The following is a 12,447-nucleotide window of genomic DNA, read 5'->3' as shown; positions in this document are numbered from 1 at the left end:
TTCTGGTGTGATTAGCATACAATTCCTTGTGTGGCTTCACCCTCTCACAGGTAATGGTGCTTCTTTTCCAGAACCACTTGTGATACAGTGTGGATGACACGGTGTATTCTGCGTTGGAATGTCTCAGATCTCCATGATCTCTGGCCATGTCTAACTGGCTCCTGGTACTGTGTGAGGATTGCTTCCCTCTCTGTCTCTTGTCTAGTTCTACCCATTACTTTGATTCTACAGTGGGCTTCTTTGGGACATGGATTTATTCTTTGAGTCAAGCATAATTACCCCTGGTATTTGGGGTCTCCTGGTACAAGCACAGGCACAGTCGTCATGGCATATTCTCCTGAGTGTAGTGGCTCCACCATAAAGCATATAGTTACTTGATTTGCCTCCCAAGACCTGCCCTGAAGTCCTAGGAAAAGGTGCATCCCCCCCATTTCCCTGAAGGTGTTATGCACTGGCTGTGTTTGTGAGCACTTTCCTTCCAAAGTTCTCAAGACTTTGGATAAGAGACAGTTCCCAGATACTCATCATAAACTGTGTGCAAAACAAACTTCCTTAACATACAAAAGATATACTCCAGCACCTATTAGCTGTCGGATGTGAAACCAATGATTTTCTGCACACAAGCATACATAAAAGTTTAACTTATATACCAGGCAAGGAAGAGATTGATGTAAACATGTTGGACATATAATGGAACAATGATGACAATAGACCATAATGAGTTTTGCTAGTGTGGTCTCTCTTAACACATCTAGTAGTACTCTACTGATCCATTTCAAGGCATGGGGCAGTACAGTGTCAAGTAGTGACATGAACTGACTTGAATAACTAGACATTGTCCTTTATTGTGGCTGCAACTTTTATTGTCTGAGGCATAACATCAAAAAATAGTATGGTTTCATGTTTTTCTTTATTTACAATTTCACAAATAGATTCATTCTTGACCAAGATCTCACCAAGATCCACTCGCAATTGTGTTTCTTTCCTTTTGAAGTAGTGAATGTCAGAGAAAAACAAGCCCTTTATGGCTTCTCTTTGGACAACCGTTTCAGCATCATTACTCTGTGCTTCGGGTTGACCATGAGCAGAATAACAATTACTTAAACACAAGTACTGGGGTTACTGGGTTTAGTAACCAGTGGGCAGCTAGTACATATGGTGTGGATACACTTGATCAAATGGTGATTTAGATCCTCAGGAAGCCATATTTAACAATAGCACTGTGATTTAAAATTTAGGAACTTGCAATTCATACATTGCTTATTTCAGGACATTTTTATTTGATGCATTTAGACTGTGTTTGAGCATGGGAGACTGAAACAAAGAAAGTGATACTGCAGATAAATGGGCACCATAATTACTGGGTCATTCATCTTTAAAACTGATCCACTGTGCCATTCTCTGTCTTTCAGTGGAATGCTTAAACCATTTGTATTAAAGAAAATTACGGACAAGGTGGGATTTATGTCTGCATTTTGACATTTAATTCTTATATGTCTTCTTTACTCTTTTGTGGTAAATATATATTATTCATGGAATGTTCTAATTCTCCTATAATTTCCTTTACAATCTTGAATCATCTCTGTGATGGTGCTGGGATTAACAATCAACACCATAATTTATAGCAGTCAGTTCACTCTGGTATTAACTTAACTTCTGTTATATGTACAAGTTTGCCTCTGAAGCTCCACTTTTAACTCTTCCTGTGAGCTGGTATCATATAGATGATGTTTGTGAACTAAAATCCCATTTTACAGTTTTGTAAATTACCACTTTAGGCAGTTACTTTTGAACCCTAAGGAAAGAATTTGAAACAAAGTTGTCCTTATTTCTGAGGCAGGCTCTCACGTAGTCTAGTTTGGCCCCTAAGTTGTTCTATAGCTGGAGTTGGCTTGGATTTACTACTCCTGCCACCACCTCCTGAGTGACACCAAGTCTGGCTTTTTTCTTTTTGTGGAGATTCCTATGTGTAGACTTGCATATGGTGTGACACGTCATGAGTTTTCTCCAGCCTCATCCCCTACATTGCTTCCTCACACAGTAAGCAGAGTGATTTTGCAGAACTCCCATTTTGATGATATTAATCTGCCTTCCTAGTTGCTACACTGTGAGCACACAATGCAACAAAGCCAGGGGCCTTTCCTGGTGTGTAAGGAACTTCTTTCCAGACTGATTCCTCATTTATCTTCTGCCTTCTTTGGACAATGAAGTCTTCATTCTGCCCTTTCAATGTCATGCTCAAATCTGAGCCCAGGCATGTGATCTCAGTGCTCTAATTTAGAGGGTTCTCTGACCTGACAGCCATGTGATGAAATTTTTTGCTTTTATGAACTCAGAAGTCTTTGTGGAAATTTAGGAATAAGGTCCCTCCATCTTGGACTCTTGATTCTCTTTTCTTATTTAATATTCTTTTCTGTCATTAAAATTAGCATTATCTTAGTGACTAGTCTTTCCTTAGAATGTGATAATATGAAGGTGGGAGATTCATCTGCTTTCTTGCTTGTATTTTTCAATGGGCTTAATTGACCAAGCATAACAACCAGAGGGAAGTACATCTATTTCTCAATGATTTCTCAACAACATCACTGTATACCAGCTTTCATTTAACATCTCCTATGTAGTTGATTTTGAAGCAGAACTGAAGGCTAAGCATGGAGGATTGAAACTCTAGTTCCAAATGGGGCCATATGCAGACAAAAGGCAATTATACCTGGATCCAGTGTCCACATTGCAGTCATCACTGAATAGTAATTCAAGGCCAAAGTTTACAGTGTTAGTATTGACCCAGTATGGGGCTCCTATCACATGCCTTTCACATGCAAAATGTTCATTCCTCCACATTCTTTTCTTTTTTGGATTAATATATTTTTATTGGATATTCTCTGTATTTACATTTCACATATTATCCCCTTTACCCCGACTCCCATCCTTCTCCCTCCACTTGTGCTCCCTCTCTCAACCACCCTCTCCATCTCAGCACCAGTGCAATCCCCTACACTGGGAAAATGCACCTTCATTGGACCAAAGGCCTCTTCTCCCATTGATGCCAGGCAATGTTATCTTCTGCTACATATGTGACTAAAGCCATCATAGGTCCCTCCATGTATACTCATTGGTTGGTGTTTTAGTCCCTGGGTATTCTGGAGGGTTTGGTTGATTGATAATGTTGTTCTTCACATGGAGTTGCAAACCCTTTCAGTTCCTTCAGTCCTTTCTCTAGTTCCTTCATTGGGGACCCTGTGTTCTTGTTTCCAAAAACAACTGTCTCTGTTTCGTTCTTCCAGCTCATCCATGAATCCACTGTCTAGGATTTGAACACTGCCTATTTCATAGCCAAGTCGAGAAACTACTTTCAGTCAAGTTGTGGTGCTAGTAACACAAGAGGACAGGGTTTCAGTGTGAGAACAGACACCAATTCACGATATGGCCAAGGGCCTTACCTTTGTGCAGTCAATCCCTTTGTCACCAAATACATGAGTATTTGTGACCTCACTGTGGCTATTAAGTGAGTTAGCATATGTGGTACATCTAATCATACCTGCCACAGAGTGTGTGCCAACTAAATATCGATTATTTTGTTCATTATAATAATTAAATGAACAGATACACTGTATTCTGCTCCATCGGATCTTCTATTATGCCAGCCGAAACTTAAATAATTAATGCTGATTAGTTGTCCATAGGTGAAATTATATTTTAACAGGAAGGAAGGACCTGGGTCACAGTCACATGTCACAGTCAGGCATGATTCTCAGGGACGAGCAGAATAACCAGAGTAAAAAAAAAAAAGGAGGCATCTGCTAAGGCAGGGGCTTTCTCTTGGCTCTTTTCTATGTGCTGACTCTGATGCTGGCTAACATAGCACACTTAAACTACCCATCCGGCATACACACTCACTCATGGAAATGCCAATTATCTCTTTGCCATGCCTCTCCATCTGGCCTTTGTCTTTTGTGTGGTTCCAGCTCCCTTGAGCCTAGAGCTTCCACAGTGCTTGGTAGCAAGAATGGAGGTGGGAAGAAAGGAAGGAAAGCTTCAGTAGCTGGACCTGTCTAGGACTGCTGGATTCACTACTTACAGGTACTGACTAGGACTGGCAACCTTTTGGTGTCATTTAAATTTCCGTTTATGAGCAAGTCAAAGTGATGAGTTAATGTAAAACCCTCTGTCTAACCTGACCTTTTAGGGTGAGTGGGAAATCCTAACTAAAGCTTAGGACAGAGGACATGGCTCCAGATGTTTCTGCCTTTGGTTCCCATAAGTCTTTCCCATGTTGCATGGTAGAAATGCTGCTTGTCTCTCAGTTTTTAATGTATCTCCTCTCATTTCTTCTCAGGTACCACTGGGTTTACCATCCTGATATAATTACCTGCTTTATACTGGAGCTTCTGATCTTATTGAATTTCTCTTCTACAATGTATGGATACATGCTATTGAGGAAAACATTTTATTTTATGAAATTTATAGAGAGTAAAACAAAATGTCTTTGAAGTTCTCAACAATTGCAATAGGTCCAAACCTTATAGCAAATATTGTTAAGCAATAAACATTTGTCAAGGAAGACTTGTAGATATGGAAGAAACAGGGAGAAAAAGCAAAAACAGAAACAAGCAGTTTGTGCATTGCTGCTTGGTCCCAGATTCCCTGTGGACATTGTAACACATCCGTGAAGAACTTGACTTCTGGGACGAGCCAATGAGAGAGTTCTCATCTGTCCTGTCACTCACTAACTGTAATATTGGCAAAGCACCGATCTTTATTTATTGTCATCTGTGATGGGAAAGTAAAGCCACCTCCTTTTGCACAGCAGTGCTGGGAAAATAAAAATTAATGTGAGAAAAATTTAGTGTAATATCTGACAGAAAGTGTCTTTATAATTATTGTCTATAATCAAATACCATGGGTTTTTGTATTAGGTTTAAGAAAACAGCAGTTCCAGGCTTGGTTAATGCCTTCCTTTTCTTTCCATATGCCATAATAAAATACTTCTTTAGAAACAACAGGAGTAGAAAAGGGTTTATTTGTCTTACAGTTTCAGATTCCATTAGGTGTCAGGAATTTGAAAGAGGTTGTGAGAGTTACAGCTGAGAGTAGAAAGCAATGAATAGATGCATGCATTCCTGTACTTAGTTTGCCTTCTCCACACAGCACAAGAGCCTCTATTCAGAGACTCACGCTTCTCACGGTGGGCAGGTCTTCACACCGCAATGGATATAAGCAACATAATCACCTGCAGACATGCCAATAGGACGACCTCATCTAGACAATCCTTCGACTCCCTGGGTGATTCTAGATAGTGCCAAGTTGACCAGCCATCATGAGTAATGTAATAATTGAATCATCATCAGCTGATGCCTTTCTCTCTAAGGTGCTTTTTGATTTTGCTTCCTCTAGTTTAGAACATAAACATGAATTCACATTCACAATAAAAGGAACACTTTAGTCTGTGTAACACAGATTTCTCATGCATTAGCATATACTGACACCATGTTTCAGTCATTAGAAATTGAGTAGCAATTTAATCCCTTTGAAACTTATCAATTCTGAGTGTTGAAATAAGATTAGGCCTCTGTACACAGAAGTCTGGATCATGATGGATTCATCAGGCTGATCTTATGGAGAACATCTTTTGCAGGTAGTCAGGAGAATTAGGTTTTATTTTCACTATAAGGCTTGCATGAGAGTAAGCTGGCATGCTGGAGGTGCATGGAGAGGTATAGAGGTATAGCAACTTACTTTGCGACTTTTGGAACTGACTTGCTGAAACATCTTTGCCCATTCAATGATTTCACATTACAATTACACACATATTGGGTCCACAGAGGCTCCATAAAATCATATTTGGTTCTGGGGAAAGATTCTATCTATTATAGATTGGATTATGTCTCCTAAAGATAAATGGAAGTCCTGAGTTTCATAGCTCAGATTGTGACCTAAAATGGAAATCAGGGCCCTTGAAGATGTGGTTAAGACAAAATTATAGTGGAGTAGATATGCCTACATGCTAACATAGCAGGTATCCTTATCAAGGGAAACGTGGAGAGAAGGATGGCATAGGAACAGAGGTAGAGCCTTCAGAGATGAAGCTATGAGCCATGGAGCTGGGAGGGGTGGGGCTGAGTTTCTCCACTCATTTTCAGAATTCCAGGTCTGCTGACACCTGGACCTTGCACTTCTAGGATTCAAAGCTGAGAAACAACAACCTCATCTTGTTTCAGGTCACTCAGAGTGTGGGCCTGTGTTACGATGTCCTAGGGAGCCACCATGCAATCATCCATGAGCACCAGCCTTTGAAACCTTGCGGTTCACACGGAGTCTGCGCTTTCCTCTGTAACCGCCCTATACTAAGCATGGGTTTGACAAGGGAGTGGAAAAGGCAGTGCTTCCCTGACACATCAAATACAAACAGGCAAAGGTTACTTTGTGAGATCTCAGAAGTGTTCTTTGAAAAATTGCCCACATCTAGCATTGGTATATGGGTTCAGACTACCTAACCCTGTATTCCTGATGAACAAGGGCCTCCTACTGTGTGTTTCAATAGTCAGTCTCTTGCAAATGGTTGGATTAGAAGACAACAACCTTAGCAAGATTCTCTTGTGAGTTTTTTTTCTCTCTGTTGTTGACTCTGTTCACAAGAGACTATGCCTTTCAACATCAGGAAAGGAGCATGCCGCTTCACGAGAGAGTTTGTGTCATTTCCAAAACTGGAAATCCGACTTACAGGGAGGGCAGCAGATGTGGAGTGACAGCCCATTTCAACAGTGGTGATGATCTACTAGGTTCTTTATTATTCTGGCCACTCCATTCAACAACACGGCAAGGTTGACACTGACCTGGTAGTGATGAGGGCAGATAGGTTGATATGGCCTGATCAAATAGTACATCTTGGAAAACACATTATCCAGACATCCCCATTTCAACACATGGCTTATTTAGCCAAACTTTAGAGAAGCAGATCCCAGAAAAGTGAAGGTAGTAGACACCAGGGAGGATGTGGTAAAATGAGTGCCCAGGTAGCTCTTTAAACAGCCCTTCCTGATCTGCATAGTGGGTTTCCATCGAATCAGCAGTGACTGTCTCCAGCCCTCCCTGTTCAGCCCAAGGCTATTGGCAGAGCTGGTGATTTCTTTAAACATGATTACCGCTGCTGCTTTGGGATTAGGTAACCGCAAGGACCAGAAGCGGCTCTTTCCAGCTGGAGAGCTCGTGCATTTGCCAAATGAGTGGTTTTGAAAATTGGCCTCCTTTGCTGAAACACGTTTTTTCTACAATCTAAGAAACCAACGGCATAAAAGAGAACTGTGTCAGGATCCAGGCGGCAAATTGGACCGGGCACATCCTATTGTTTTTGAAATTTCTGTTGAGGAATGAAGAGGATCCAAATATAGGCTTCTGGGATTTCCACCCCTCCACAGACAGCACAGGCCAGCACATTTGCAAAGAGCTCTGTTCTTGGCATAACACTCAGCCCCCAAGAAGCCTCTGAGAGCAGAGTTGGGCAGAGTGCAGGGTAAGCAGGTCCATTTCTAAGACAGACATAATCTGGTGCCTTTTATAGGTACAGCATAGATCTAAGGTGAGACATAATTAGCAAAAACCATCCACATTGTGCCCCCCTAGACTTGAGTGGCTTGGCAGACGATAATACAAAGTCAGTTGGTTTAATATGGAACATCAACTAATGAACTAACAAAGTTAAACCTGGGGTTTTCTTCCACCAGTTCTGGTAGAGGCAGGAATCCATGGCAATTGCTGATCAGCATTGGCATGGATAGGGAGGATGCTGTGGAATTAGCAAGAACCAACCAAAGAACGCACCCTGCAGATCAGAAAGAAATACACGCAAAGGACCAGGCAGGTATTCCATTTGGTACTCTATTCTGGTACACAGGCCAGCTCTCTACTGAGTGCTCAGGATTTAAGGTCATCATCTTTTCTCTAAACATTGACAACAGAGGCCTGGATCTCAGGTGTCTCGACTGTAAATATTCTAAAAAATTGACTTGCAAACTTTCCTTTGGCCTGTTGGAGAGTAGGAAAAAAATATACCACATTTTCTTGTCTCTACTGCCAAATAAAGGAAAATTATGTGAGTTTGGGACTTCTTTTGATATCCTAGAGATGGTATGTGGCTCTCTGCTCTTATAGTTCATTTTCTTAGCCTTGAGGAGAAAAAGCAAGACAGATTTTCAGTTGCAGACACAACAGCCCTTGGAGGACAAGCCTGGTAAAAACCTTTCAACAAGAGTGGCAAAGGCCTATCTAAGACTTCAGGACATTCAGGCTGTTGCAAGTGGGTATTGCTGTGTCATCTCTCCAGCTGTCTCAAGACAGGAGAGAGATGCTTCTTATTCAGTTGGGTTGTGACTCCATTGAAGAGTCAAGTGACCTTGTCACTAGGGTCACCTCAGATCATGCACATATCAGATACCTACACTACAATTCATAGCAACAAAATTTACAGCTAGGAAGTAGCAACAAAAGTAATGTTATGGTTGAGGGCCACCTATCATAAGAGACTATATTAAAGGGTAGCATCATTAAGAAGGCTGAGAGCCACTGTGAGTTGGAGGTTTGTAACAGTTTGACAGGAAGAAAATAAAAAATATATATATATATATATTTGGGTAACTGAAATATCACTAAAGCTTCCAAAAACACCCAGTGGGTAACATGCCTGGAATGAACAAATGCTGGCAGAACTGTTTCACCTCCCGAGCCTTTTTGTTTTATGTGTAGGGCTCCATGCTGTGTGTAGATGGGCTTCTGCCCTCCTTCCATGCATGTACCAGCAGGAGACAGCACCGACTTTCTGTAGCTCTCTTCTCAGCATCCTGCTCACCCTCCTCACACTTACTTGCCCACAATATAATTCACTCACTTACTTCCTGCGGCTTCTCTGTCTCGTCTCTCCGGTTTGCTCTCTTTCTAGTATCTCCTTTGCTTTTGTGTATGAGTGCTGTGTTCACGAGGGTGCTCATGCAGGAGCGAGCCAGCGACCAACATCAAGTGGTCTCCCCATTTCTTCTCCCCATCAGTGTTTGAGACAGATTAGCTCCCTGATAATCTTGCGCTGATTTGGCAAGACTGGCTCCTCCAGGGATCTACCTCCATTGCCTCTCTAGGGCTGGGGTTGAAGGACAATACCATTGCTGCTTGATTTTTATGTGAGATCTGAGATTCCAGTCTTTAAAAATCTTTGTACTTGAAGCAGCAAGCCCTTTAATGCCTGAGTCCTCTAGTCTCTTGGCTTGTAGGCAGCCTGCAGCCCTATGTGAAGGTTCATTATTCCATCCACTAATCCTTCCAGCTCTGAGATATATACATTTGTTTCTTAGAAACTCCAGTCCAGATTTCTAGATTTGTAACATCCAACTACTTGAGAAAACTTCAGAAAAATCCTACAGCCACAATACCCGTGACCCTTAGCCACTGTGTGCTGTTTATGTTGCTGAGCGTGGATAATTGACTATGTGGCCATCAGTAGTCGACTGTGCCCTTGCCTGCTTACATGGATCTCCCAGACTTTGTCACGATGGCTTTTGCTTGGGCTGTTAATGACTCCAGCCTGAGCTTCACAATCTGCTGTGGTATATTTGACTTTCTTAAACTTGACTGGGAAGGCCATATTTTAAATTGCAGTGGAAACTTGCCTTGGACTAAATATCTGATTCTTCCCCAAATAATGTTAGGAGACATTTTTTTTTTTTTTTTTTTTTTTTTTTGATTGTCAAGATGTGGTGACTGTCATATCTACTTAGTGGACAAGAGAGAAGATGCTGAGAGGCTCACAGACTGTGTGCAGCCCCACATGATGGAGAGTTACGTCGTTCACCATATCAGTGGTACCCAGGGTGTAGGTTTCATAATCTCTTTTTTACAACACATTATTGCTTGTTTGAGCTTTGTTACTTTTGGCTTTTTTGTGACAATGAAGGTGTGCCAGTGCAACAGAGTACTAGCTGGCAGGAGAGGGTAACAGTCAAGGTAACGTTGTTTTTTGTTTGTTTGTTTTCTGTCTCAACCATTGTTGCTTAACATTTGTTAATTGTCCCTTTCTGATCCAAGTGACAAGATTTTTATTATTCAATAATTTGTATTATTCAAATCGAATTAGGCAGCAAATATTGACCAAGTCTATATATAAGCTTGTGGGTTGTCCCTATGAATACAACACAGCACTTGGGTTTTATAAGGCAAGTAGACATAGTGATCCCTGTGGAAGTAGAGGGTGCAGAGGCACCACTGGGATACTCTGTGGAAAAAGTGTTGCAGGGATGATGGAAAGTGGAGAAATAGAGCATGTGGGGGATTCCAATAGTAGAGGGTGGAGGAACTTGGCATAGATGCACAAAATCCCTGTATGTAAGGCACCAGGGCAGCAGCGATGTGATCAGATGTGAGCTGTTATAGGAAGCAACCTGAGAGCCCAGGGGAGCATGGCTTGATGTATGAAATGCCTCATAGCTGCCTCAAGTGTAGAAATCATCTTAGTCAAATATCACAAGACCCTACTATCACTACTCTACGGTGCCACACGTTCTTCGAAGCTGACCAAACTTTTGAGTTCCATCAGCTTGCTACCCCTCTCCCCTGTCGAGTCAGATCTGTGGAATGGTCACTCCCTCTTCCTACAGAAACAGGTAAAAAGTCATGGAGTCAGATACACCGTGGGTCTCACAAAGCTGAGGTACAACATGCCTTGGCACCAAAACTTGTCATGCCAACAGGAATCCACAGAAGCCTGATAGATGATAACTACACACATTTATTTTGTTCTCATGGAAGGTGGTCTCATCTATCACCCAGGATAACAGGAAGTCACCTCTACAGGTCTCCTTCACAACTCCAAATTCTGAAGCAAATGGATCAATCAAAAAGTCTGGCGTACATTCATAAACAAGACCTAAGAGACTCAGACAGAAATACTGAAGAACTGTATAATCTTGTTCTTTTTCTAACCTAACCTAGGTAATATTCTCCTTCCCCCCTTCTCTTACTAGAATCCTGTTTTTCACTTTGAGACAACCTGGGTAATATTCTCTCCTCTCCTCTCTCTCTTGTTAGAACTCTAACTTTTACGTTGAGACAAGGTCTCTCCCTGGCCTATAACTTAGTAGCAGGCTCCACTGGCTGGCTAGAGACCCTGATGGATTTATCTCCACCTTTACCGGCGTGAGAATATAGGGGAGAAGCAATCAAGAAACATCATTTCACATAAAATTAGACCATTAAGGCAAGATATATATTTCCTTCAAATTCAGTTTCTCATTAAATGCTATCTATGCCTATAAATATTTTCAGAAAGTTTCAGAAGTAGGAAAGAACAGTCTCTTGCATCATTCAAATTCCTATGATGAGATTTATTTTCTCTGGGGAGTGGGGGAAATATGTATTGAATTCATTAAAGACATCTTGATTAAACTTTTTTTCCTGCAATATATTCTTCCCTTTCCCAAACTCCTCCTATATGCCCCTCACTTCCCTATCGACTCAACTTCATGTTCTTTCTCTCCTTCTAAAGCAAATAAAAAAACAAACAGAAGTCAATAATGAGAAAACAACAAAGTGTAACATAAAACCTACCAAAACAGAGGCAACAGCAACAACAATTCAACCAGCTCACCAAAATAAAGAAAACTATATGGGGTATGGTTTGTGTTGGGTGACTACTCCAGGGCATGCAGGGTATGCATTAGGTTGATGTACCCAGTGACACTTCATTAGAGAAAATGATGTTTCTTTTTCCAAGCAGGTAACAATTACAAATACCTTACTGGTTAGGGGTGTAACTCAGTGGTCACATCTCCTTCTCAGTGCTGGGTTCCCATCTGGCTTGAACCTACAAAGGCTTTGTGTATGCTCTCACAGTCTCTGTGAGTTTATATATGTATCAGGCTTGTTGTATCTAAATGACACTCTTTTCTAGGAGTTATCCACCCCCTCTGGCTCCTACAATCTTTCTGCTTCCCCTTTCATAGAGATCCCTGAGTGTTGAGAGGTACTTTGATAAAACATCTTATTAAGGACTATTTCACATTGTGCAGTTGTGGGTCTCTGTGTTTATTAGCTTATATTGTAAGAAGGAGCTTTTCTGATGAGAGTTGAATGATGTCTATTAGTATAGTCATATATCATTAAGAGTTATCTGATTGCTATGTTTCTTCAGAAGAATAAGACTGGTAGGCTTTCCCATAGGCCCATGAACTATCCAGTCTCAGGTTCTTGGCCAGTTTAGCAGTGTCAGGTGTGAGTTATGTCTCCTAAAGTGATCCTTACATAAAAGCAAGAACAGGTTGATTACTCCATGACATTTCTGCCACTATTATACCATTAGATCTTGCAGGAAGGTCTCTATTGAAGGACACAAGATTTATAACTGGAGGATGATAATTACTTTTGTTTTCCAGTAGTGTGCAGAGTACCTTTCAGTGCCATGAAGATTCT

The sequence above is a fragment of the Micromys minutus genome (assembly GCF_963924665.1).
Source record: "Micromys minutus genome assembly, chromosome: 1".
NCBI lineage: Eukaryota > Metazoa > Chordata > Mammalia > Rodentia > Muridae > Micromys > Micromys minutus.
Note: the sequence above shows the minus strand (reverse complement) of the source record.